This window comes from Petromyzon marinus, chromosome 27 (assembly GCF_048934315.1).
Source record: "Petromyzon marinus isolate PM22_M1 ecotype Great Lakes invasive population chromosome 27, UKy_Petmar_22M1.pri1.0, whole genome shotgun sequence".
NCBI lineage: Eukaryota > Metazoa > Chordata > Hyperoartia > Petromyzontiformes > Petromyzontidae > Petromyzon > Petromyzon marinus.
In genome coordinates this window covers 8,337,568-8,364,066 of record NC_133693.1, presented here as the reverse complement: position 1 = coordinate 8,364,066, position 26,499 = coordinate 8,337,568, and the positions used below count along the sequence as shown (strand labels likewise).

General features: G+C 45.9%; 2 protein-coding genes across 6 annotated transcripts in view; one reads left to right on the top strand and one right to left on the bottom strand.

Annotated features, from left to right (window-relative positions):
* Nucleotides 1-26,499, bottom strand: part of EYS (eyes shut homolog) — a 539,265-nt gene that overhangs the window by 443,279 nt on the left and 69,487 nt on the right. The window lies entirely within an intron of this gene.
* LOC116946554 (protein tyrosine phosphatase type IVA 1-like) overlaps nt 14,889-26,499 on the top strand; it is a 68,481-nt gene continuing 56,870 nt past the window's right edge. The window contains exon 1 of the mRNA XM_076070109.1: nt 14,889-14,957. The gene's annotated coding sequence lies outside the window, so the exon portion shown is untranslated. The remainder of the gene's footprint in view (nt 14,958-26,499) is intronic.

Below are 26,499 nucleotides of genomic sequence, written 5' to 3'. Positions count from 1 at the left end.
CAAAACACAGACACGGAGACACACATACAGACACAAGCAGAGAGAGACAACACAGAGAGAGAGACACACAACATAGACACATGGAAACCCAACGATCCCTCGAAATCATTGGGTCTCTGTGTGTCTATATTGTGTCTCTCTGTGTCTCTGTGTTGTCTCTCTGCTTGTGTGTCTGTGTTTTGCCTCACCATCAGCCCCACCAAAACTAAGCACCTGCCTGGGTATTTTGTACCATCGGACACTCCACCCCCACAACTCCCAATCGGTGATGGGGCAGTTGTGGAGAGAGTGGAGAGTTTCCCATACCTGGGCAGTGTGCTTATGACCGGCTCCAGTTTAACAGCAGAGGTCTCACTCCGAATCAGTCGAGTGGCAATATATTTTCATCGGTTGCGTAACGCTGTGTGGAAGCTACCTGGTCTGTCGCTCCGCACTAAGCTTCAGGTCTTCTCGGCCACGGTCATTCCCTCCCTTCTCTACGCTTGCGAAACGTGGACCCCCCTAATGGAACATCTTCGCCGGTTAGAAACATTTAGGCTGGCCTGCCTACGATCCATCCTGGGTTTAACCAGACTGGATTGTGTGAGGAGCTCACACATTCTTGAAAGATCTGGGCAAGGTCCCATCGGTGAGCTCCTCCGGCGGGCAAGGCTGCGATGGCTGGGTCATGTAGCCCACATGCCCAGCCACCGCATGCCGAAACAGCTTTTGTTCGGCCGGATTGAGGGGCCTAAACGGGCGCGGCACGGGCTAGAGAAGAGATGGAGTGATGTGGTACAGGAGGACGTGGAGCTGAGTGGACTTGCCGATGACTGGTACCAGCGGTGTCAAGATCGGCCTCTGTGGAGGAGGCTCGTGAAGGACGCTACTGGACAGTTGGAGGTAGTCGCCCTCCAACAACAACGGAGGGCGGAGGAGCGACGCTCACAACAACGAGCGGAGCGCCGGGTAGCTAAAGCACAGCAGGTTGGCACAGTAGGGGGCACAGGTGGTGCATCAGCCAGTTATCTCAGTCAGTCGACCCGTGGCACCTGGGTCTGCCCCGTGACCTCCTGCCAGCGGGCGTTCGACACTTCACGTGGCCTCAGGGTGCACATAGCCTGGCACAAGCGTCGTGGTGACGTCACCGCCACTTAGTGGTGAATGGCGGTTGTTGTTGTGTTTTGTTTCCCTCCCAAATGTAGCAATATTTGAAAGAACGTAATCAACCAGGTAAGATGCTGACTGTTGTGTTAGCCGACTCTGTGTTGGATTGCATTGTATTTCTAAGTTCACTAGGTTTTGTTCTACCTGATGACGACTGCTTGTGTTGCAATCGAAACGTCGTGTTACATTATTTATTTTTCTTTCTACGTGACTTTACCGAAAGAACCAAAGTGTAATAATATTGCCAATTACCCAAGAAAGCCTTTCCGAATCTCAAGGCACATTTTGAGGAAAGGCCTGCAGTGGTGGGTGTTGCACCAATTCCATTTGTGACTATTTTGCATCGCGGGAGGATCCCCGAAGCACTCGGAGAAAACCCATGCCAGACGAAGATCCATACAGATGTTATTCAAGGATCCATTGCTGTCCTGCCACACTCGGGATACCCAAGTAGTCCAAGCCTACAACACCTGGTATTCAGAGTCAATCTTTCATTCAAGTATCGACCCAGCTTAACCCCCCTGTTTATTTTACGAGATGTCGAGGGATACGGCCCGTTCAGGGTGATATGGTCGCAGGCAACCAATGGAATTTCCCGGCTGGCTCGGCAGCAGCCTCGAATATGCGCACCGCGCCACCGTTTGGTTTGAGCATGCTGGACACTTTGACTTTGTTACAGTAGGGGGGCAGTCGAAGCGTTTTGGGATCATAACGCCAATGAATGTCAGGCGAAGAGAACACGAGGTTCACGTTCTATCGATGTTTGAGGAGTCTGTACTTCTCGATGAACAAAAAAGGCATTCATGTTACGGATAGCCAAATAAAAATACATTTCCAGGTCTGCGGGCACTTAATATTTGGTGACTGCGCAGCATTCCTGTGTGTGTGTGTACATTACAGGAGACATGAATATTTCCATGTAGCCTTAACAAAAATGTAGGGGCAAGTGCTGTTGGCGAGCATTCCATTACGCTTGGCACGGCACACAATCGCACCCCCGATTAGCACGGTTGGCACGGTTGGCTAGGTACGGTGCGAAAGAAGTTCAAACATACATAAAAAAACACAATTGCAAGGCCTGCATCACGCGGGTCAGGTTCAGGTGTCACTTGACAGTCATGCAGTGGACGGCCAGGATTCAACACCAGGATTTCAGGATTAATAACTACGGTGCCACCATTCCCCATATTTTTCAGTGAAACTCCTCTCATCCAGAATTAAAATGTGTATTTATACTGGAGGAATCTGATGAGCTATGAAGATCTTTTTTCATAGCTGTCCACATGGATTTTGCAGAAAAACAAATTGGGGTTCACGTCCTATTTTCACCTCATAAAATAACTCTTATCCCTGAGATTATCTGCAGTTAATAGGATAAATTTGTCACCTGTCATGACCACGTCCGCGTAACGTCCATTATCCACACAGAAAGCAGGGATGACATGAATAAGCATTGGTCTGCTGATAACAGGAATATGCACAGGTTGGTTTATGGCTGCAGCTCATATGATTCATGAAAAACAGGGTCACGGTTAAAAGGAGTTGCATTATTTTACGTGCACACGTAGGCACGCTCGCCTCGCTAAAAGCAATACGTCTTGGGACATAGAACTGAAGTTTTATTTAGATGAGAAAGTAAAGTGATTTGAAATGAACACAAAAGCCCATTTTTTGGATGAACAACCTGAAGCTGTTAATACAATGCACCACGGGTGGCATTGTAAACCTGGCAGCTAAGGTCAATGAGGACTTTATAGGAAAGTACACACGTCGTCAAAAAAGCAACCCAACAAAACAATCATTTTACACGAAGTGACCTTTTTAAGGGATTGCTTCCAAAAAAATAAGAAAACCAGAATGACCAATATTCCTTTCAGATTCCAATAAAGGTTTGTTCCTTAAATAAAAATACAAAGATCCCCCTATAGCCTTAATAGACTGTTGGGGCAAGTGCTGTTAGCAAGCACCTATAAAGGCCGTCACGGCTCACGAGGGGGTGGGTGGTTTACACATCGCGCCAGGTACTCATTTGAGGCCGAGTCGACCTAAGGACCGATTTAGATGATTGTCAGTGGTGTTGGCCGTGAGCGATAATTCACTGTGTAACAAAAAATGTTTTTTTTTGTTTCTGGGTAGTAAGTGTTATTTTCTAATTGCTTATGCCTCAAAAGTAAAGAAAACGGCTATTATTTCCCACAAACTTTGCTTTTGTGACCAGGACAGTGATATTTACAAAATTACCTATTTTCATTGAGAAAAGTGTTGTGCATTTGTGTCATTCTTTCACATAAAGTCCTGGGCCACAAAAACAAAGTTTGTGCGGAATAATAGCACAATTCCCTCTACTTTTGGGGCATAAGCAATTATAAAATAACACTTACTACCCAGGAACAAAAATCGTGTTACATAGTGTTATATAATTAAATATCGAACTCGGGTCGCCCATTTCGTAGCGCAGCACGCTCACTGCTTACACTTTCGCCCCCCATGTATATATACGACACACACGTACGTACACACAAGATTAACTATGAAATACGGGAGCAACTCTTTTTCCCCCATTGCGTTGGATACATCTTGATGCAAAAGTCTTGAGGCAAATAATAATTGCCCACCGTGCCTGCCATAAGGCAGCCACATTGCTGACATGCCTCTTAACACCATTGCATCACTCCGTGTGGAAGGGTGGGTTCACCCCACTCCGTGTGGAAGGGTGGGTTCACCCCACTCCGTGTGGAAGGGTGGGTTCACCCCACTCCGTGTGGAAGGGTGGGTTCACCCCACTCCGTGTGGAAGGGTGGGTTCACCCCACTCCGTGTGGAAGGGTGGGTTCACCCTGCTGTGCACATGCATCCCACTTTACCTCGCGTGAATCAGAGCCTTTGTCAGGACGCATATTTACGTTTAATGCAGAAGGTGCGCGCGCCATCAAGGCACGCGTGCGTGTCGCCGATAAAAAATGAGGCGATTGTTTCTGATGTTACGGACAAATGTGCGAAATGTACTTAGCGTGTAATGCATGTTACACGTGCCCCCGCGTTACACGCCCTGAGCAGATGGTGAATGTAATAGCGGCTGTCCATTGGCCGTCTCCGTGTATTTTGATTCACAGATCAGTGCCGTCTGAATGGCTGCTTCTGAGGTTTAAATCTCGGCTGTTGCGGTGGGGGGCTTTTCCTAGCTTGGGAATTTATAGCCATCTGTGTTGCTTTGTTTAGATTGAAGTCTTTATTTGGTAGAACACTGATGCTGAATGTCCCAAATTGTGGTCCTTTTAAAATGGGGCTTGCTGTGATATTTTTGATTTTCAAAAAGGTCTGATGAATTCCCCAGTGTTCAATATTGTTGTCATCCTCGTTTTTCCCCGCCCCTCCCACTCCTGCCCGCAATGCTTTGACGCCACAACCCGCCTAAATTACATGCTTCACATTGTAACGTGTGTACGTTGAACTTCTTTCGCACCGTACATAGCCAACCGTGCAAATCGGTGTGGGGTAGGAGAAACTAAACAATATAAATTAGTTTTCAATCTAGATTTAAAAGTGCATAGCGCCCAGTGGCTTCCTAATATTGGAAGAGCGTTCCAGATGGCCTCAGAAGCGCATCGGAAAGCGCGTGATGCAGTGACCGTCTTTGTTCGATGGTTAACCAAAAGCCGTTGCGAGGATGACCGGAGTTGACGTGATGGTTGATGCTCCTTGACGAGATCAGCAAGGTAGCGTGGTTGATTTGTGGCAAGTATTTTATGTGTAATGAATGGGACCTTTTATGTATTCGTTCGGTAAGTGGGAGCCAATGCAGCTCAGCGAGCACTGGACGGACGTGGTCGAATCGAGCAGTACCCGTCACGACACGTGCCAGAGAATGGTGTACACGTTGCAGCTTGGTAATGTTTTTACCAGACGTCCCGTACAGTGGTGCGTTGCAATAAAAAAACACATCAACACCCATACTGGCCACACTTAATATTGCCAGTGGCAACAACCCCTACCACCTTCGAAGAACACGAATCCTTGTGTACGCTCGATATGTCAGTGTCATTTGTGGCCAGATCGCTTCTGAAAAAAACGGATATACAGCTCAATGGGCCTTACCTGGTAAAATTCAATCGTTTTTAGTTTAGTGTATCCAGACAAAAATGGGCACGTTTTCAGAAACAGCCCTGGGTTAAACTTTGAGATATATTTGCCTCGGGCCAATCAGGAGAGAGCAGGAGTCACTCACCGTGTGATAATGAACGTGCCGCTGGAAAGCCCCTTCCGACAATATTTCCTTACGATACGCACCTTGCTGTGTGTTGCCGGGCTTCAAGACAGCACAGCCACAGGATTGGTAGCAGCTCGAGTTTGATTCCCAGCGCATGGCTGACAATGGCGAGTGATATACGAAACAGTTCTGAGATATTCCCACCAACCCCTCCCCAGCCCACACTGACCAGCGTGCTGAAGTATGGTCAAACGTTTCCCGTGACCGACACGGCGCAGGGAGACCTACATCCAGAATTATGTTGACTATTATAATTTTTACGATTTCATACGGTAACCCTCAGTCAATGGGTTTTGAAGGCTATTAATTCAATATGTCGAGAATGTAATTTCTTCTCCGCGATAGCGAAAATTGTAAGCGATTTCAGCCGTTCCGCGTCCACCGAAATTAACGTCCGCCAAGCTCGTGAAGTAAAGTAATCTGCAATGTGCGCATTTGATCAGCAGATGGAAACGCAGCCACACGATGCAAGCGCCTGCATTGCCGCCGCATAATTACGCATTTCAACTGGAGCGCGGTTGCGCCGTAGCTTGAAAACGTTCCGACAAGCGCCAGTCTCCGCGTGTACGGTGTTCTGAGAAGTGCCGGTAGGGGCCATGCACTGTCCATATTCCGGCCCATTACAACCAGTCGTCACGACTCCAGTCAACATTACGCACGGATTTCTTTAGCACTTCATCGATTAAAGCAAACCCTTATGCTGCGTGCATCGAATTGCGTGGTTATGGACCGTGCAGCTGATAACATGAACCCCTGCACTACTGCTACTGCCACACCATTTCTAAAACATAGGCCACTCGAATAGGTTTGCAAGGGGATAGGGCCAGCGGTATTGTCAAAGATCTCTACATTGTTATGGTTATGGCTAGTACAGGGATCAGAATTAGGATGACGACTCGGGTTCTAATTTGTATGCGATTATGGCCACTGTTTGCTGGTTGGCTAGCCATGTAACAAATCACACGTCCAGTGGAGTCTGTGAATTGTCACAATTCAGGGCCACGATTATATTCAAAGAGCACATTTCTGTTTGGTCTTGTTTGTATTTATCTGTACTTCCCTTATCACTTAATTGTACCCGTTTGTTCTGGCTCGTGTATACCGCGCGTCTCATCCGTATTACCAATCTGGTTTGTTCTGTCAAGTCTACACTCTCCACCGAGTTTGTGCTCCCTTTGCACCATCTCTTTCTCATCCTCTCTCGTAAGCTCCATCTCGTTCGGTTCCACCACGAGTCCACAGGAAGCATTCGCTGCCGTTCCACTCCTGGATCCCGCTGCAGAGGATCACATTTTGCGGCCCCTTCACGTGGCAGCTTTAAGAGTTAATGCTAAATCGATTAATTGATCAATCGTTACATGCCTATTTGATGGGGTTATGGCCAGTGGGCTTAATGTGTACGACGGCTTCCCGTATCGGCACTTCTCAGAACACCAACCGTGTACGTACCCGACACTTTTCGGAGCGATTTAACCGTAAAAGCAACTGTTAGGTTTCGAAAGGAAATGGCAAATTTACACCACTTGCAAAAGGCTCAGGGGCCCACAGAGGATGGACCATTTGGACCACTGGTCATTGGCTAATGGAGTACAATGATGATGGCTGGAACAGCGCCAGGGTTAGTGCAGCAAGCTGTGGGTGATGGTTATTATGACAAGATAGCTTTACTACTATGGGGTTATGATGGATTGTGCAGGGATTGTGTCATGAAAGCATCATTTATATTCCAGGATTATGGCCCGAGCTGCACTTTGAGCAATGAGCGTTGCGTGAGATAGGGGTTATATATTTAATCTCATCGTTGTTTCAAACGTGGGATGGTCGTGCCCCGGTGCGGACTTCACCTGCATCATGGTCTTTCGATGCACACAGTGGAAACAGCGTACGACACTGCAATGCATTGAGCCCCTATGGCAAGTGTGCGCGATATACGCAGCGAGGACTCTATATTTTTGCCCGTATTAAAAAAAAACATCCGGGCTTTTTGAATCACAGCGTTACAAAATGATTCTCAGCCCACCTAGTGGCAAAAATCGGGAGGCTGCCCGCATTCTGGGCTATAAGAGCTTCACGCGCTTGTGCTCCACTAGCATGTGCGAGTGTTCCTTTGTAGAAGAAAGCACCCTTTGTAAAAGCCCATATCTTTTTTTTGCCAAGGGGAAATATATATACGGACAGAACAATCATTCATGTAATACATGCAAGAGTGGTCTCCTGCATTACGCCTAGGTACACGGTGACGGCGAAGCCCTTGCAATGAATTCGCAACGCCACTACCGGCAGAAGGACCTTCACAAGAGGGAGATGCACCAAGTCTAAAGCTACCAAATTTCTGGGAGGTTCAACCAGGACACAGGTCGAGCTGGCACACATCACTACAGCGGCCTCACCCACTTGTACATAGCCACGTACACACTCCCACCCACACAGTATGTGTCCTTGCTCTGATATTGGCCACGCCTGCTTCTAATTAAGCCATATGAAACGAGTTCTAATCTCAACCCTGGACATTTAGTTGTTTCGATTAAATTACACACGCTTTTTTGTATTTTAAACCAGAGAAAAGCCCACTAAGACAGAGTGTTTCTTCTGCAAGGAAGACCTGGGAGGAATGCAGTGAAGTTGTGGATAGAGCAAGGTGTGGTGGGTATGTGGGAACAGGTGGTTGGGTTTTCAACATATATGCCATGTTACAAATTGCAGAGGGCCCACGAGGGATAAGCAGTTCCATGAAGAAATGTGCTTAAAGGTTTCTCTAAAGAGCCCTGATAATTAAGTAGCACAGATGGCGGACAGAAGGCCGATTTTAATGGTGAGGTAAAGCGTGAGCATCTCTTCCAATGCTTCTAAACCAGTTTTTGCACCGTGGCAAAAAGATATGACACTTAAATGAAGGCATGACTACTATGTACACAAACCACCCGCACACACCGCTCACATGATTTATCCATATCTCAAAAACATATGCCACTCACATGCCACTTACCCACACCACCTAACCACATACCACTTACAAAAAACACCCACGTATGCCACACACATACATCACTTTCACACAAACACACACATCATAAACGCACCACTTACGTGCGCACACACAACGTACACACGCCAGTCACACATCACGTACAGACACGCAGTCCTCCAGCCAAATGATGTGCACGGGTGCTATTCACGTGCCAGTGGTTCAGTGGGCATGACTGACTGGGTAGAGATTATTGTGCCCAGGCACCCCTCTGTAGGCAGCACGAAAAACACGACAGAAAAATGGGCAAGGCGTTAAATGAAACAGGTCAGGGCAAGGCATCGCTTTTAACATAGGGAAAGCATGGCGCTTTGTTGAAATGAAATAAGGCAAGTGCTATCCAGGCTCAAATCTTAGCTTCTGACACATGACAAGATCGGTCATAGGCATATACCCATCATGCCTAACCAGGCAAATTTCCTGAACATGAAAAAAACACAACCGTGATCTGATGAACATCACAAGGCTGCATTCAGAATATGAGCGAGGATGGCGACGTCATCTTAACACGTAAAGCATTCAAGTTAATGGTGCTATGTTTTGCCGTGAAGACACCTTTGTTGTTGTACGTATCGTCGCATGCTTCCAGACTGCACGTATTGTTCTGGCTGTTGAATTGCCCCTTCGATTAAAGTGCTTTTCATTTGGCTGTTAACGCCCGTAAATTGGGCACATCAGGCAACGGTTGTTTCACGTGAAAACCTTTTCTTGGCAATCATTACAAGGGTCACAACCTTTAGTTGAAACTACATTTGTCGTAATAAATCTTATGGACTTTTGCACTCATTTGGTTAATTGGTTTTATGGAAACCTGCAAAGATTCACTTTGCATATCTATGATCAATAATTGCATGATTCCGAACCCCCCAAACCTAAGTTTACAATATGTACACCGAATCGTCCACGTGAAAAAAAAAATGCTGCAAAATGATACATATTTTAGGATTGATACAAAGCACGCAAAAAAAACACATTTAAAACACAAGATTGCATAACGATGTCCAAATGCAATTGATGTGAAGCTTGTTGCAAGAACAACTCGAGCGTAATTTATGAAGATTCCATGGGTGGAAAAAAAAAGAATTACCGTGTGGAATCATCGTAGTGATGATAGGGGTGGGTGGTCTTCAAAAAAAAAATCCAGCCAGCCTTGCTTCTGTGTAGGTTTACCATTTCAGTGGCCCTCCTCCAGCAGTCCCCTGATAATGCCTCCCAGAAATGGAATGAGAAAAATGTGCCATCTGTTTGGCAACGTCAACAATCCCTCTGTTCCCATGGCAGGAGTAGGGCATTGTGTGTTGGCACGTTGGCTATGCTTGTTGCAGAATGAATGGGTTACGTTTCTCAACACCGGACGATTCATCTTCACGGCGCGCGAATTCGGAGTGTGCTACTTATTTGAAGGCGGTCCGAATAAAATTAACGTTTATCCGTAAGATGTCTTTCGTTGTTTCTTTAATATGGACATCATTATTTTGTATTCTTTGCACGTTGCTGACAATCGTAAACAATTGCCCTCCCAAGTTATTTCAACTCCTGTAAAGCAAACAATTTGGCCAGGTGGCAAGTATGGCTATGACACTGAACTTACAATAAGGTGAAGTCAACGGAGGTCTTAGATCAGCTCATTACCCCGAATAATAGCAATTCATCGAATCACTTGGGAGGTGAATCGTTACGTAACTTTCTAGATTTGAAGTTTTCGTGACTGCAAGGATCCATACTCTTTGGTTCTTTCGGTAAAGTCACGTAACGTTACGTACCTACTGTATCGTTTAAAATAATTTCAATCCGAAGTGTCTTAAGTGGCTCCGGAGTAAGAACAACGAGGCATCACAGCTAAGGCTGTGCTCCAATCTGTAGAGTTACACGTGATTGAACCAGGTTCTCAAGAGTAGCTTCGTTGATGATTTCAATCCAGTCACGACATTCTGTTTGATTTTGCATTTAATCTGGCTATATTCCAACTCGTAGCAAAGTGCATGAGAGTGAAGCCTCTACCATTTATTGTATAAAAAAACACGCGGACGTTTGAAGGATTTGTCGTCGGGACAAGTTCTGTGAAACATCTCCACCACAGCTGTTCTCTGATACACGGGGCTGTGTGCTGCTGTGATATTTCTGAATGGATTCTCATGACACGATGTCGATACCACAAATTGAATGCATTGCTAAGGGGAAGGGGGGGGTGATGGGGGTTAGGGTTAAAAGAAGAAACTTAAACCACAAACATTTGAGCGAAATTATAGGTTTTTCTGAATGCACCCCGCGCCTATGGCTTTGAACCTAATGTGGTCATTACTGTCATTCATCACTTGTCAACATAACATACATCATCTCTACCACTACGATCACATTTCATTTCCCAGGTTAAAGCTCGGCCTGGCTAATGTAAATGTAATCCATTTAGACGTTGAACTCTTACAGTTTCTAGGAATATTCTGCTTCGACCGAGTTATGACGAATTTTCATATGGGGTTTTGTTTCAGAATCTTGGAGGCATATTATCCTTAAAGCCCTCAATGTAGGTTATTAAAGTTTGATATTGAAACAACTCAAGAATGTATCACTATTGTACGTGTGCTTTGTTGAATTTATATTGCCCGCATCTTAACTGGCTAGGCGACACTGCAGTTGAAGCTCTCAGCTCACTATACAAAGGCTGCGAGATCAATCCCCCGTGAGGAATTCACCCATCGTCATACACAATGCCAGGATATACAAAACAAATTCCACGTTACTAGAAGGCAGCAGTGATTATCCGAAGGTTAACTGGTTCCCACTGTGTGAACGTCGAATCTTGACCACTGGCTCAGGACAATCATCACTGGTGATGAGCAGCCATGCCGAATTAATTCTGAGAATAACTTAACAGAAGGCTAAATATGGGGAAACAGACTGTGAACAGATTCGCGAACTAATTGGAGATATCTGGTCGGAGAGACACGTGGGAAACACAGTAGCATGTGTACCTCAAAACAACTGCTGAGGATGGACCAGAATCAACGTGATTAGAGGCAAATGAGAGCAGGCTTGAGCGCTTTAGGAAAGCCGAATTGCATTAGGAAAAGCAAAATAGCAGTATGCCCCAAGAATAACTTTTTGTGAACATTGCGTACTACCATATTAGCAAATAACCATGGAAAAGTTAGTAAACAATTCGGGGAAGGATGCACGCTTGGAATGATAAAGATACGTAAAAAAGCACGCATCCATTAGGGGCCGCCCATAAATGACGTCACGCACCTGGGGGGGAGAGGAGTCAGATATTTGTGACGATGGGGGGGGGGGAGGGTTGAGAAATGTGACGTCACATCAAAATGCTAATAAATATAGACAACACGTTCTACTTGATTACATAGACATAGACTTTTTAATAAATGTTTTCTCCTATAACATCAGAGTGCAGCGCCACATTAAATACGCACTACAATGACAATAGTTTAAAGCGATTTGAAGCATGTTATATATTTGGGGGGGGGGGGGGAGAGAGCTTTGTGACGTCATTTTTGAGGGGGGGGGGGGTCTGACTTTTTGTGACACCGTATGACGAAGGAGGGGGTAAAAAAATCTTCCAAAATCGCGTGACGTCATTTAAGGACGACCCCTCTTCGGAAACATACGCATGTTAGTTAATGACATCCTGCACACTGGAAATAAGAGCTCGTGGGCTTAGGCAGGAGGCGTCGCTGCAAGTGGAGATAACCGATAGTCATGAAGGGTGACCAGGGGAGGCAGCCAACGAATGGAACGCGTCCGAGAGGACTCCCATGGAGGAGATGGAGCGATGAAATCATCTCGTGTGCAGGTGCTTAGTGACTCGTCGAATCGTTGGTGATCGTGGCAGCCTGGGGAGACCTTCATCGAGCAGTGGATTCAGCGTTACTGATGATGATGGTGGTGGTGAATACCAGCTCAGTTGCTCCTGTTTAATTAATTTAAACTGGACGCACTGTGGAATTGCACACGCGAGGGCAACCATTCATAATAACGGCTCTCCTTTCCAGGGGAATATCGCATGCTCAAAGCCAGAGTTTGATTAATCGTGCAAGCGCCCTCACATTAATAACCTTCAGCCGTGTACGCAAACGTAGGAACACTGCTTATTGACACATTTCCCCGAGTGATGACATTTCTATTACAAGATACGCTGGTTTCGGGTTGTTTTGTTTTTTCTGTTTGCTTTCTTACAAGGTATTTTCCAACTATGCAGTTAATCGTGTCGCGAGACGAAGATATTTAAAATCGGAATTCCCACAGCGAAGTAGCGCATCGTCTTCCGTGTCAGAGAATGGCCGCGATGGTGACGTCACAATGGGCTTCTTGAACCGCGCTAAAAGGCACGCCGTGTGGATGCCCTGCAGAAACCTGTTCGTCACATAGCAACCAAAATAATGGGGGGGGGGGGGGGGTTTCAGCTGGGATTACTAAAAACTAAGTGACAACGAATGATTTTATCAAATTGGTGACTGGGCTGAAATCATCAATTTGCTAGAGACTGTACAGAGAGCCTAACATAAGAATCATGGCTGTCCCCAACATAAAACTCAGGATCTGAACACTGCAAACTGGGTTTGCCAACCCTCCGTCAGACCCCACACGCAGCACCTCCGGCTGCCAACATTTGTATTATTTCTCTGGAAGCGTTTGGTGTCGGAGACGAAAGACAGACAGAAAAAAAACCACATGTAGTGTGTGTGTGTAGGCATGCCCTGAAAATGTACGCGCCCGTTTGGTTATCATAAACGTCACACATCTTTAGAACGCGTCCCTCGCAACTCAAATTTAATAGCATGGCCGCGCAACGAACCGGCATACGGCGTTCGTGTTGCATTCTCCAACAATACTAGATTTGAAGCATTAGGTAAAGTCACGTAGGTGAAAAAATAATTAAATGTACAAATTTTATTTCTATTTTTTTTTCATTCTTTATTTTTTTTACTTTTCACCTACGTGACTTTACCGAAAGCACCAAAGAGTATTCTCCAACAAGTCCACCTTGAAGCAAAACATGTTTGGACGCTGTGTAACAGCGTACAGCATGATGGTGAATGAAGCGAGAGGCTCTGCAAGCGTCGGAAGCTCTACCGACCACGTGCTGCTCATGTCAGGGCAATGTCGAGTGGCATCGAGAGTAAGAGCCCCGTGGCGGTAGAGCGGTTATATAGGGCTGCGTACGGTGCGGGATTGGCTTCGTGTGGTGCGAAAGACGTTCAACAGACATACGTACCGCACCCTCTGATCATACACTGTGTAACACATTTTTATATATTTTTTTTGTTCCTGAGTAGTAAGTGTTATTTCATAATTGCTTATGCCTCAAAAGTACAGAAAATGGCTATCATTCCCCACGAAACTTTGCTTTTGTGACCAGGACAGCGATAGTTTTGAAATTTACCTATTTCAATAAGAAAATGGGCGAATGTCTTTTCGTTCACATAAAGTCAGCAGAAAAAAAACATGAATAAAAATTAACATGTATTTATAAAGTAATACAAAAATTACTACGAAAGATTTAGACACCAAGGCGCACGACCACAGGTGGGACTGGCTACAGCGGACCGAGTTCTCTGTGGGGAGGAGCAATCTCGAAGAACTACGCACTTACAAATAATTTGCAGTCATTTTTGTATTACTTTAGTAGAAATACATTGACGATTTTTTTTAAATGCTTTTGGTGGCATTTATACCATTCCTCAACCCGGTTCAGAGCGCAAAATTTGACTCCCATCCGCGGTGATAAATCGATATCTTCGCCATCCGGCACCGATCAGCGTGTGGTGGCGAAGTACAATCATCCAACAACATTCGTGGTGGAGGCCTTCATTCAGCAATGGATTCACAAAGGTCTGCTGAAGATGCATTGTGACTTTAAACCGTCACGACGCTCTCTGTTGCACAACCCCGAGTAACGTGACCTCCAGTCTCCAGAGACAAATCTTGGCCCGGCAGTCCCCCCCCCCCTAACTCACCCAGCCCAGGCCACCCCCCCCCCTCTCCACGCTCGCTCTCATTCCCCAACCGACAAGACAAAGACAAAGATCCCCCGTATAGCCTTAACAGACTGTTGGGACAAGTGCTGTTAGCGAGCACCTATGAAGCCCGGGGATGGCACACGAGGGGGTGGGTGGCCAGCACCACGCCCGACCGCCTTCGTCTCCCTAATGCCGAAGTTTACACACCGCACCAGGTACTTATTTGAGGCCGAGTCGACCTAGCGGAGGCCCAGCACCGGTTCAGATAATAATCTGTCACTGGCGTTGGTTCGTGAGCGGCAATCGAACTCGAGTCCGCCAAGTTTCGTAGCGCAGTGGAGGCCGACGGCTACACTACCGCTTCCCGAGCGACACGCACCACCCACACAGTTACATTGACATCACGGCTTTGCTGTCCAATAAGGGTGCCCCCCCCCCTCTCCCTCTCCATTTACGCTCAGCGCAGAGCACGAACACGCGCAGAGGAGCACGCGAGCCTCGGAACCGCTGACGCGAAGGTCCTCAGCACTGCAAGCAAAGCGACGGTCCGTCCACTCGCGCACACCTCTGGTGGGGAGGGGGGGGGGTAAGTGGCAGCAGCTAAAGGAGCTCCTCTCTGCGGGGAAATGGCTGTCAATAATTGACTCTTCACTTTACTCACTCCACTTGCTCTATTGCATTTCACTTCCCCCCCCCCCCTCTGGATGCTATCAACACGTTTGCTATTCTGCGTGCGCATACTTTCAAAGACATTTTTAACTATTTGAATTGCTTACATTTGATTTCTGACGTCGATTCTGATTTCGGTGTTGTGGTGCATGAAGAATCTACACTGGTATTAGCCTGTAACATATTTGATTCACGTATCGATGCGCACTTCTATACGCGGTAAAGTATTCGTAAAACTACAATCGATTGTTATTACATGCAGTTGTATGCATGTATTTTTTGAGCGAAACAATTAATTTAAACCAACAAATGACCTCGTATATCCCTAACATTGTATGTAAACAGTACGTGAGCTTAGAACATCTAAATCTAGAGCAGATGTGACGAAATAGCCGTGTTAAAAAAGTGTTGGATTTTCGGCCAAGTTTGGTTGACTGAAGAATAACAATAATTTACAGGCCTCCCCAGGCAGGTGTCATTCATGGGGCTTGTTTAACCATACTTCACCAAGCTAGTGAGCGCTAGTTGGTCAAAGGTTGGCAAAGCACCGTTTCACATGTCCCCCTGCCACTGATGTTAGCTGCGCCTGGAAATCAAAGTCAGGTCGATGCGATAACCCATCCCATCACCACCCCGATGGTTTACTGAATGCGCCTATAAATATATCTTTTTTTTTTTTACCAGGACTTACGACGTTAGAATTAAAGTGGTGTTTCACGCAGAGGCATTTGCGCTGCAGTAATCCTGGGGTATATTGACTGGGCACAATGAGTGTTGAAATGTATTATTAAATATTGCTAAGGTATTGTTTTCCCTTGCCCTGTGACAGGACGAGGAGGGGCGAGAAGTGCTGCCCTCTCTTTAGTGGACCAGGCCACTCGAATGGTTCTCAGAAGTAGCTCTGTGATATCCTCTTTCAAAAGGGGTTGCACTGCTCTGGACACATACGAAAGAGTGGTTTGTCCGATGCAATTCAGTGCTTTGGGGAGGCAAGGGTTGGTGAACCATGCAGAGATTTGTGAACCTCCCAAACCCATGGGGCTGTTAGGCGACCAGGAGGTTACAGTACAGCAAGTACATCTGTGAACCTGTCTGTGTGGATCTTTCAGTGTTACTCCCTTGCACGTGCGAGCTTTCTCCAGGTATTCCAGTTCCCTCCCATATGCAAAAAAACACTCGCCAATGGAATTGGCCAAACACCACAACGCAGCAGGAGCCTCTTGCACAGTGGAGTCTCGAGACACAGCGATGCTTAAGTGCCTTTCTATAGCTGTGGACAAATAATGGCTGGTCGCGAATATTCTTATTATTTGCATTTTTTTTTCTGTATTACTTCCTTTCAGGAGGGGTCCCACACTTCGTGAACGATCGGAATTATCTTGACATTCGTGGTGAATTTTGTGGGCAGAGCGGAGAGCCGATGCCGGACGTTTTGAGTGGGATAGATCGTAAGTAACGGGTGGGAGGAGAGGGGGGGGTGGGGATGAGAGTCGTGGGCAAGTGGACGGGTTGGAGGGGCCGAGGAAGCCGTGGGTTGTGGCGCGCGCGCGCACATGAAAGCGGGCGACGGGACGCGGCGGTTTCCCCCCAGTGCGGGAGGAGGGCTGCTGCCTAATAATGATGCCTCGAGGCCACGCTTCGCTCTGCCTGGGCCAAAAAGCATTGGTGGGAAATGAGGCGGCATTGGTACACGGGACTCCTTCCTCCACAAACACCATAACCAAGCTGGGCAACACGTTAAAAAAAACACAGCTGTTGGATAGTAGTGGAGGGTGCGGGGGTAATTTTAATATATTTGTTTAGCACGTATTACTTTGTCTCAAACTTGATTGTTTATGTTCAACATCTTCAATACACACTGAACAATTTGCCATGCAGCCGTTGGCAATTTAGAATAGATTTTGGTCATTGCGTTGAAACTTTTGCACCGTTTAAGAAAAGCCTGAGCTTTGTTTTGAGAAACTCACTCGGATGCTGCATCACTGCTGCTGTTGTTTTTGTGACGAACCAAAGCCATTGTGGACATTATGGCCTTGGTTGGCATCAACGGATTAAAAAAAAATATCAAGAGCAGCTTAAGATGTGCAATTTATTTTGAGCCAGTTAATCTCGTACTGTACTGTTCCCAGAATGCAACAAACACATTAATAGTTTGACACGCTTTTATTTAACTCTCTCTTGTTGTCGTATCCTCAAATCTTGTAACTCAATTTTAACCCACTTCCCAATGTGGTATCGACTGCAAACTTGGTATACTTATGTCATACTGATGGCAATACTATATTCTATCGTTAAAAATAAAAAAATATATATTTTAAGCTATCTTTTTTACGTTATGTTTCGGCTTGGGTCTCTAATTGTCGACGCTCAACTAACGTTGGCTGTAAATGACCACGGCCCTTTGCATTGTGGCAAGCTTCGGGGTCACTTCCTGGAGTCGTGGAGTTCTGTCATTACTCGAACGGTACATTTCATGAAAGCGTGTTTTTAAACAAGTATTTTGAAATATTACTTATTTATTTTCAAATTGCTCTATTTAGACAAAGACATGTTATTGGTTGCTTTGTGGTGCGTATGTAATAATCGTGCCCGAGTCGCAAAGATATTTTTTTCAGGAGGGTCTTCCATTAGGATATTTGCCAGATTTCTTACCGAGTGTTTTAAATGTTGTATCTGGGAGAAAACCAGAGCACGTGGAGCAACTCCACACTTGTAAAGAGGTGATAACACCCAAAACATTTAAAACACATAAGTCTGTACAATTCTGTCTCTGCTGCACTTAAGTGGCCACCTTGTAGCCAAACAGGTTGCGAATCTTGCAACATGCGATGTGATTTCTGTGCGACGATGGCTGAGAATAGAACTCAGGTCGCTGGCAGTGTGCCAACCAGAGGCAGAGTTTGACTTGTATACAGTATTTGGGGGGACGGGGCAGGGGTTTGCTTCATCCCTCACATTAGTGCATATACCAAATTTTGTTTTACCCCCCCAAACTCCGCCCATGGTGCCAACCACTTTACTGCAGCTCATTTAAGTTTTTGTATGGTTTTTACTTTTCTTGAACACAAGGCGGCCAAGCGAGTAAAGGGTCAGGGCAATTAGTTGGCACTGCCGAGGTCCTACGTTCGAATTACCTGTGATTCATTTAGGTTCTACAAGTGTAGCGAGTGGTTTTTGTCTCAACTTGGTCACCAATGTCTGCACAAAAACACGAGTGTTTTTTCCACCTACATTCAAGGTTGGCTCAGATTCTGAAAAGAATATCTGTATGCCAAGTGACAGACTTTTTTTTCTGGAGCAGGGCATGTGAATGTTTTCAGAAGTAGTTCTGCGATATCTCCTTCTGCGGACTGTTCTCTAACACTGCTTCGCGAGAGTTGCAAATTAAAAATTAGGGGGGGGGGGGGGGGGAGGGGATTGTTACTCATGCCACGAAGCTGAGATTATCATTGAAATGGGAAAGAAAAACATTAAACGCTTATAAAGCTGAAATATATTTAGAGCAATGTTTGAAAGAGATTAATTGTAGCATTTAAACAGGGTAATAATGGAAATGTAGCAAATAAACTAAAGAATTCAACTTTACTCAAATAAAACACCAAATGGTGCTGGGGAAAAAAATATATATATTGCTGTTGGAACTGCCAGCAACGTTATTACAAAGAAATTGAGAACAGTGTTGCTTTTCCTGAGGAGGCAATTACAAAACGCTTCAAGCACCATTGAAAACAAGGGGGAGAGAGGGGGGGGGGGTTAAGCTAACCGGGGGGTTCTGGGAGAGGCGTAACATTCGCGCCTTCCCTCCCGGGATTTCACCCACCGTGATTGCGTCGTTTCCTCCACATACGTTTTACTTTCTGAAAGGGCCTTTATTAAGAGCTTTCAGCCTCTTCCGATGGTCGTGAAATTCAAAACACTTTTGGGGTAATGGGCGGTGGACGGAAGAAAAAGTTATGGCGGTGTGGCGGGTGGTGGTGGCGGGGGGGGGGGGAAATATCCCTCAAGGAAAAGTAAACTTCCCCTTGAACCCAACTTTAACAAGTGCCTTGTGACCCAGCTCAGATCTGAACACTTAAAGGCAATTGTTTTGCTATGCACGCATGGAAAAGTTCAAATGCATTTTCAGGGGAAATTAAGATGACTGTGGGAGGTTTTGGTGGGGGGGGGAAATGGTGAACGTTGTAGACAAATGAGAAGTTGGGCCAGACTCTACTGGCGTTGAAGTTGAGAAGCTTTTGGCTGTTTTTTTGTATTCAGATTCCGTGGACATTAGAAGCGATTTTTCACAGCTGAATGAACGCATTTATTAAAATATTGGCCAGCAATTTTATCGGCCTGCAAAAATCCAGGACATGAATAACGATTAAAGTATTCTCACAATGTTAGCCCGTTCAGTTTGATCTTTTTGTAAGAGAATTTACTCTTATAATGCGAGTTTGTGAATGCATGTGAACGGTAACCATAGCACGGAACGCATTTTAATTTGGCCAATTGAAAATTATGTTTTTGACGACATTACTTTAAACCGCACCAACTAAACGCACTCTCTATATGCTCGTGTGTTTTTAACTTCCCATTACAGCATGCGATCACTGAGAAGGCACGTGATCGCGTATCGGTGATTCCCAAACCAATAAAACATGGAATGCTGGTCCAATGATTTCAACCACATATCGCAATTCCAAACCTATATGCATATACTTTAGGTGTTGTATGGATTTAGTTAATGATTTCCCTTGAATGTCACGTGCCCTGCTGATTGTGTGCTCTCCCACTCGTTTGGTTTTGACTCTTTCGTATTGTATTAAATGTATTATCATTATAGAATAAAGGTGTTGATCCCATCAGAAAACAAATCTTCATCCTGCACCATGCCGTGAATCTTAGCCTCCATTCCTTTTATGCATGACAAGGATGCCCGATTACAGTGTGCAGTATTGAGTGTGCATTTTAAATTGCAAATATTAAATTGTAAATATATATTTACGCGATTTAACCCAAAAACATCTATTATGTACATAAATAGTTAATTATTATTAAGCGTTAATTAAATTAGTTGGTCCCCAACTCGAATATACCGAGAATGAAGTTGTCAGCTGTGCAATTGTGATTTTACTTCAGCTATGACATATTATTAAATTATTCAGTCTGCTGGACTTCCCTCGTAACCAGAAAGATTCCACCCGCCTAAAAATGAGTCCACCTTCGAGACATTTTACGGCACGTGCCTTTTGAGTGTCATCCTCATGCCTCAGCTTCCTCGCCTCACTAAAAAAAAAAATCCTTTAAAAAAAAGAATTTGACAACATAGACGCGCACCTCTGAACAATTTGTCGAGACTGTGATCAGTTCCTGAATATACAAATGTAAATCGCATTGCTGTTACAATTACATCAACAGCCTTGCCTTCATTGCAATTGCCACGAGTCAATAAAACGGGCACCACTGTTTGGCAAGTTAACGGTGGTCATCCTTTGCATCGACGGTCCAGCACCACCAAGAGGCGCACGGTGCGTCAACAGCCGGCATCGTGGTCGAAAGCACGGCGAGACGTCACACCTCGCCGACGCCGACAGAAAACCAGCCGCAATTATTTATTTTATTTAAAGCTTTCGTGACTGCAGTGATTCACATTCTTGGTTCTTTCGGTAAAGTCACGTTGAAGGGAAACAATTAAATAATAAATTATATATATAAAACAATGAAATTCTCACGACGTTTCGACCGCAGCACAAGCAGTCACACTTGATGACGACTGCTTGTGTTGCAGTCACACCTGATGATGACTGCTTGTGTTGCAGTCGAAACGTCGTGAGAATTTTATCGCTTTATATATATTTTATTGTTTCCCTTCAACGTGACTTTACCGAAAGAACCAATAATATCAGCCGCAATTATTTGTTTTATTTAAAAAAAAACACAAAATGCACGCGCACTTGCGCAGGCAAAGCTTGTACAACACCGCCGTCCGCTCAACGACCCAGGCCCACCCCTTGACAATGAGACTCGATCCTGGTTTCTTCAGTTGACCCTTAAGGCGGTACCCCGGGGTACCAAATAAAACAAAATGGCCGAGGCAATTAAATATTTTATTTCTGGGACACTTTTTTTTCCAGGGGTTCTACTTAACTCCGCGACTGGGGTAGCAATCAATCCGAAATCGGTGCTACTCCGCGATGTTGAAACGACAAACATTAGCATAAAAAGTCCGTTATCGAAAATTTCTACTTTGAATAGCGCATCGTGTACAGCTCGTCGAGATGAGTCGATTGCCGCATCGCCGACCATCAGCAGACTAAAAAAATGACTGCACCACGGACATTGAGAGGAGCCGGGGTACTATGGCACCCCGGGGTACTATGGCACCCCGGGGTACTATGGCACCCCGGGGTACTATGGCACCCCGGGGTACTATGGCACCCCGGGGTACTATGGCACCCCGGGGTACTATGGCACCCCGGGGTACTATGGCACCCCGGGGTACTATGGCACCCCGGGGGACTGCCATAAAGGTTCAGTTCTCACCTGGCTAAAGCAAATCAACTTGACTCGGCTTGACCCTTAAATGCTGAGGCCATGCGATGGGTTGCTGGGAACACGGCTTGATGGAAAGATGGGTCCATTCTTCTTTACTGTAGCTTAGTCGAGTAACCCGATGCATGGAGGGGGTTTTTTTTGTTGTCCCAGCAGGCAGAGCGAGCGAGTGTCGTGCAGCACGGGAGTTCAGGAAGCACCCTCCCCTTTGGAGTGGATTTCCCCTGCAATCGTGTTTACACATGCCCAAGGACGGCACTTCCACCCCTCCTCCCACCTACCAAATTAAAGGCGCTTCCTGCTGCCGAACCCCTGCACGCGCACTCTGCGAGGTGGCAATCTACCCGCAAATCTGGCCGCCTGGAAACGGGAGAATCTGACTATTGTGGTGGTGTGGAATGCATGGTATTACAAAAAGATTCGTCCGGCAATTATTATTGAAATTGCGCTTCTCGGCGTCCATGTCATAGAAATAGGAATATGTTCACATTTCGCAACTCTCGCAGTAAGCAGCGAACCACCTTGTGGCCAGAGAATGGCCCTCTGGAAGATGGCAACATAAACCCACTTCGGAACTGCCTTTTAAATTGCCTCTGGCACGCTCGATGGGACACCATCTCACACAGCCTGTCTGCTAGGGGAGATGATTGGAGCTGGGATTGGCAAATCAACTGGGGGGAAAAAGTGAATAATGAAGGGGTCTCTGTACAAGAACCGATGAATGGGCTGAAATCATTGACTTGCTGCACTTAAGAACCCCGCTGAAATTACGGGCGACTTAAACCAAGATTCTACCCCAGCAGTCGGTGGCGACAGCCCCTTTAAACACTCAACTAGCTCAAACGTGCGTGAACGTGGGGACGCATGGACCAGGCATCACGTGATGCAATTAGAATGTTGCCCCCATCGCCTGCCACAAAAGCACAGCATTGATTTTTTTTGGGCAAAATCTGTCGTGGACCATTCCAGAGTGTTAGAAGCAAAGCTGTTTAAAATGAGGCTAAGTTGAGCTTGCATGTTAAAAGCAAAGCTACAGCATTTATTTACATTATATGTTTTTGCTGGACTCATGGCCATACAAGTGTATTTGTATAATTTATAACACTTGAGATGCCAACATGAGAACATTAATGCATTTAAAAGTAGCCAAATGCTACACTTTAAAACTAGAACAAATATCTGTAAAAATGTCCAGATTACCAAATTGGTCTGGCATGAAAATCAGTGATATTCTATACAAATTTGTCCACGCTTGGTGTGCTATTCATTTTAAAGTAATTACAGATTACAAAAGCTAAATATACACACGAGAAATAATAATAATAATAAAGCACTATTGATGCAATTTCGATTTAAAACTTTCGTGACTGCAGGGATTCATCTTCTTGGTTCTTTCGGTAAAGTCACGTAAAAGGGAAATAATAAAATTATAAAAACAAAACATAAAATAAAATTCTCACGACGTTTCGGCCACAACACAAGCAGCCGTCCTCAGGTGAAGAAACATAAATGTCGCAAAGACAGCGCTCCAATGAACTCCAACTATTGATGCAATTGCAGGATTATTAGCAGAGGCCCAGGGCAATATCGTGGATGGAGACCAGTGTATCTATTGGACATTGCCGAGTGGCTCAGACTATCCTGTCAGAGCACAGGACCACCACAGCTCGAGAACCTGGGTTCAACTCTGGGTTGCAACCGCATGCGATTAAACGAGGTTCAAGGTGGGATGACATGCACAAAATACAATCTGGTTAAAGTGAATTTGTTCATTTGGCACACGTCAGCCCTGAGAAATAAACATTTCATTGTAATTGCTATGCGACCAACTCTTTCCAGGGCGTATACAAAGTGTGACAGCCTAGTGTGGACAAGAGGCAAACTGAAGTAGTTCTATTCATATTGTTTCGGTCTATCGGTAAAGCCACGTAGATAGAAAAAAATAATCAAAATAAAAAAAATATCACGACGTTTCGATCGCAACACAAGCAATCGTCTTCAGGTGAAAAAAAGAGGGAAATCTGCCGAGGCAGGCTGTTTATAAAGGTCTAGAGATGGGCGGGGCAGCTAATGTTAATGTAGGAAAGGTCTCTGACAGGCATTAGGTCTACACCAATCAGATAGCTGTTTATAAAGGTTTACAGATGGGCGGAGCAGCTAATGTTAATGTAGGAGAGGTCTCCGACACGGGCAGTAGGTCTACACCAATCAAAGAGCTGTTTATTAAGGTTTAGAGATGGGCGGGGCAGCTAATGTTAATGTTGGAGAGGTCTCCGTAACGATTGCTTGTGTTGCGATCGAAACGTCGTGATTTTGTTATTATTTTGATCATTTTTTCTATCTACGTGGCTTTACCGAAAGACCCAAAGCATATGAATTCCTGCAGTCACGAAAGCTTTAAGTCAAGATTATAGTCGTTCTGTAAAACATTATCTTCCGAGCTCATTATTCGACACAGGGCGATGCAAAGCTCGCCTTCAGGTTTCCCAATGGAAATGTTTGGTCCCGTGGCACAAAATGGCAACCGCACAATTCTAAAATGAATTGGGATGGGAACAACGGTCCATGCATTCCTAGCTGGGCTTACCCCGCAAAATAGCGCCGTTTGCTCACTCCAGGAATGCGTACGACGGCGGGAGAGCTGTGACGGTCGTAATAGTTGGAAGCAAACCAAAAATCAACAAACGGAACAAAGGGGGCAACACCCGTCTGGGTGCCAAGCCAGCCCCTAGGGATATTGACCGGTTCATTTCCCTCGGGTGTGCCATGCGCTTGTGTAGACATCCACGGGTAAGCAGTGGAGTGGGGAGCAGGCACCCTTGGGTTAGGAGATGACGAATCGTGGAAGCCAGGGAGGGCAGGAGAGACAAAGACGGAATGAGGGAGGAATGGCTGGGAGCTTGAAAAGGTCACACTAACCTTCCTCCATAATTCATAACTTCCCAATGAAAACAGGACATTCTCCAACATCTAGTGCGTGGAGTTTCCACAAACCCCGTTTATGCAGACCCCATCCCCACCTTCCAGCTACTAAAGATGCTCCAAAACATAGTCAAGAGGCAGGTGGCGTGGGGTGCGAATGTTTGGTTGGGTGAGCTGGTGAGACAGCGAGACGTGGAGAGCACAGAGGCAGGTGTTGGGTTAAAAAGTTTGGGGTCTGGAACAACAACGATACACAGTTCACCTTAATTTTGCGACTCAGTTGAGTAACGTTCAGCCATCGACTGCTTTGCTAGACAGACCCACGCAGTGACAAAGTGGTCTAATTTGAGAATCATGCCACAAGAAATCTAAAATGTGAAATCTACAACAGATAGAATGCATTTTACTATCATAATTGTCAATAAATTATCATCATTTTCATCACCTTTAGCAACCCACACCGAGATTGAGGCCTCTCCACGTGGTGTCAGTCACCGCAAGAGACCAGGATAGTCTCATTTTCCAGTGGCGTAGGTCACCAAAATAACACTTCACCATGTTGGTCAGGGTAGGCTGGTGAGAAGGGTGGAGCCTAGGACTGGCTCAGATATCGCTCGCTACAAATATTAGCCACAGCCAGAAGGCATCAAACCCAGGAGGACTGGGTTCCGAAGGTGAGAGGCGACCTAATGCACGAGTATTCCTTTCCCCACCAGTTTTTTTAATGTATGGAGACGTAAAAAAAGATTCATTTGCCGACTTAGCAACTGCATGATAACACTTAAAAATATGAATTTATACAGCCACAATAGCCTGTATAGTGTAGAAGTAATAAGAGTGTTATTTAATTCCAATGTTGCTCCAGATTAAGAAACGGTGCAATTCCTAAAGCCACGTGGTAATTTCTACGGGGAATTATTAAAGTGTGTTATTTGCTGTGAGGGACCGTTGAATGGCAAAAAAACGTTAATCGGTGTAAATTAAAATAGGATTGAGCTTATATAAAAGCTAATTTTGAAGTCAACATCGGCTCAAATCCACAATTCAGGGTCACGATTTGATTCAAGAATATTTGTTTTGTATTTATCTCTGGTGAACGTAGTGCCTGTAGTGGCTGCAGTGGTCCCATGACCCCATTACAAGCAACATGTATGCGAATAATTCAGCGCATATGCTGTTGGCGTTATAAGTTATTTTAATTGATGAATCAATGCATCGTTACATGCCTACTGGTCATATACACCGTACTAAATGTGCAAAAAATTCCAGCTGGAGGTCAATTCTTCCATTTCCACTCATCATCTCGACTCCACACCAACATTAATTTCCCCTCTTCATATTCACATCCCTCCCTCCGACTAGCAGCGGCTTGAGACAGTAGTATTTAGAAGGTTGTTTAAACCCACATTGGATTTCAATGTATTGTAATAATCACACTGAAAATGCTTAACCACTGGAAGGGAGCGGGTGGAGGAAGGTAGGTGGGGGGGGGGGCAAAGCCACGTGGGGAGGTGGGGGGAGTGCCTAGGGCCACGAGTTGGGGGAGTGCCTAGGGCCACGTAGGGGGGGGGGTGCCTAGGGCCACGTGGGAGTGGTGGGGGAGTGCCTAGGGCCACGTAGGGGGGGGGGGGGGGGGGAGTACCTTGGGCCATGAGGGGGGGTGCCTAGGGCCACGTAGGGGGAGGTGGGGAAGTGCCTCGGGCCACGAGGTGGGGGGGGGTGCCTAGGGCCACGAGGTGGGGGGGGTGCCTCGGGACATGAGGGGGGGGGGGCCTAGGGCCACGAGGTGGGGGGGTGCCTCGGGCCACGAGGTGGGGGGGGGGTGACTAGGGCCACGAGGTGGGGGGGGGGGGTGCAAAAGGGCCACGAGGGTGGAGTGGTGGCTGTGGAATTCAGGAAGGGCGGGAAGGCCCCAATCTCTGCAAGGCAAACGACAACAAAGGCGACGTTTTCCTATTGCAT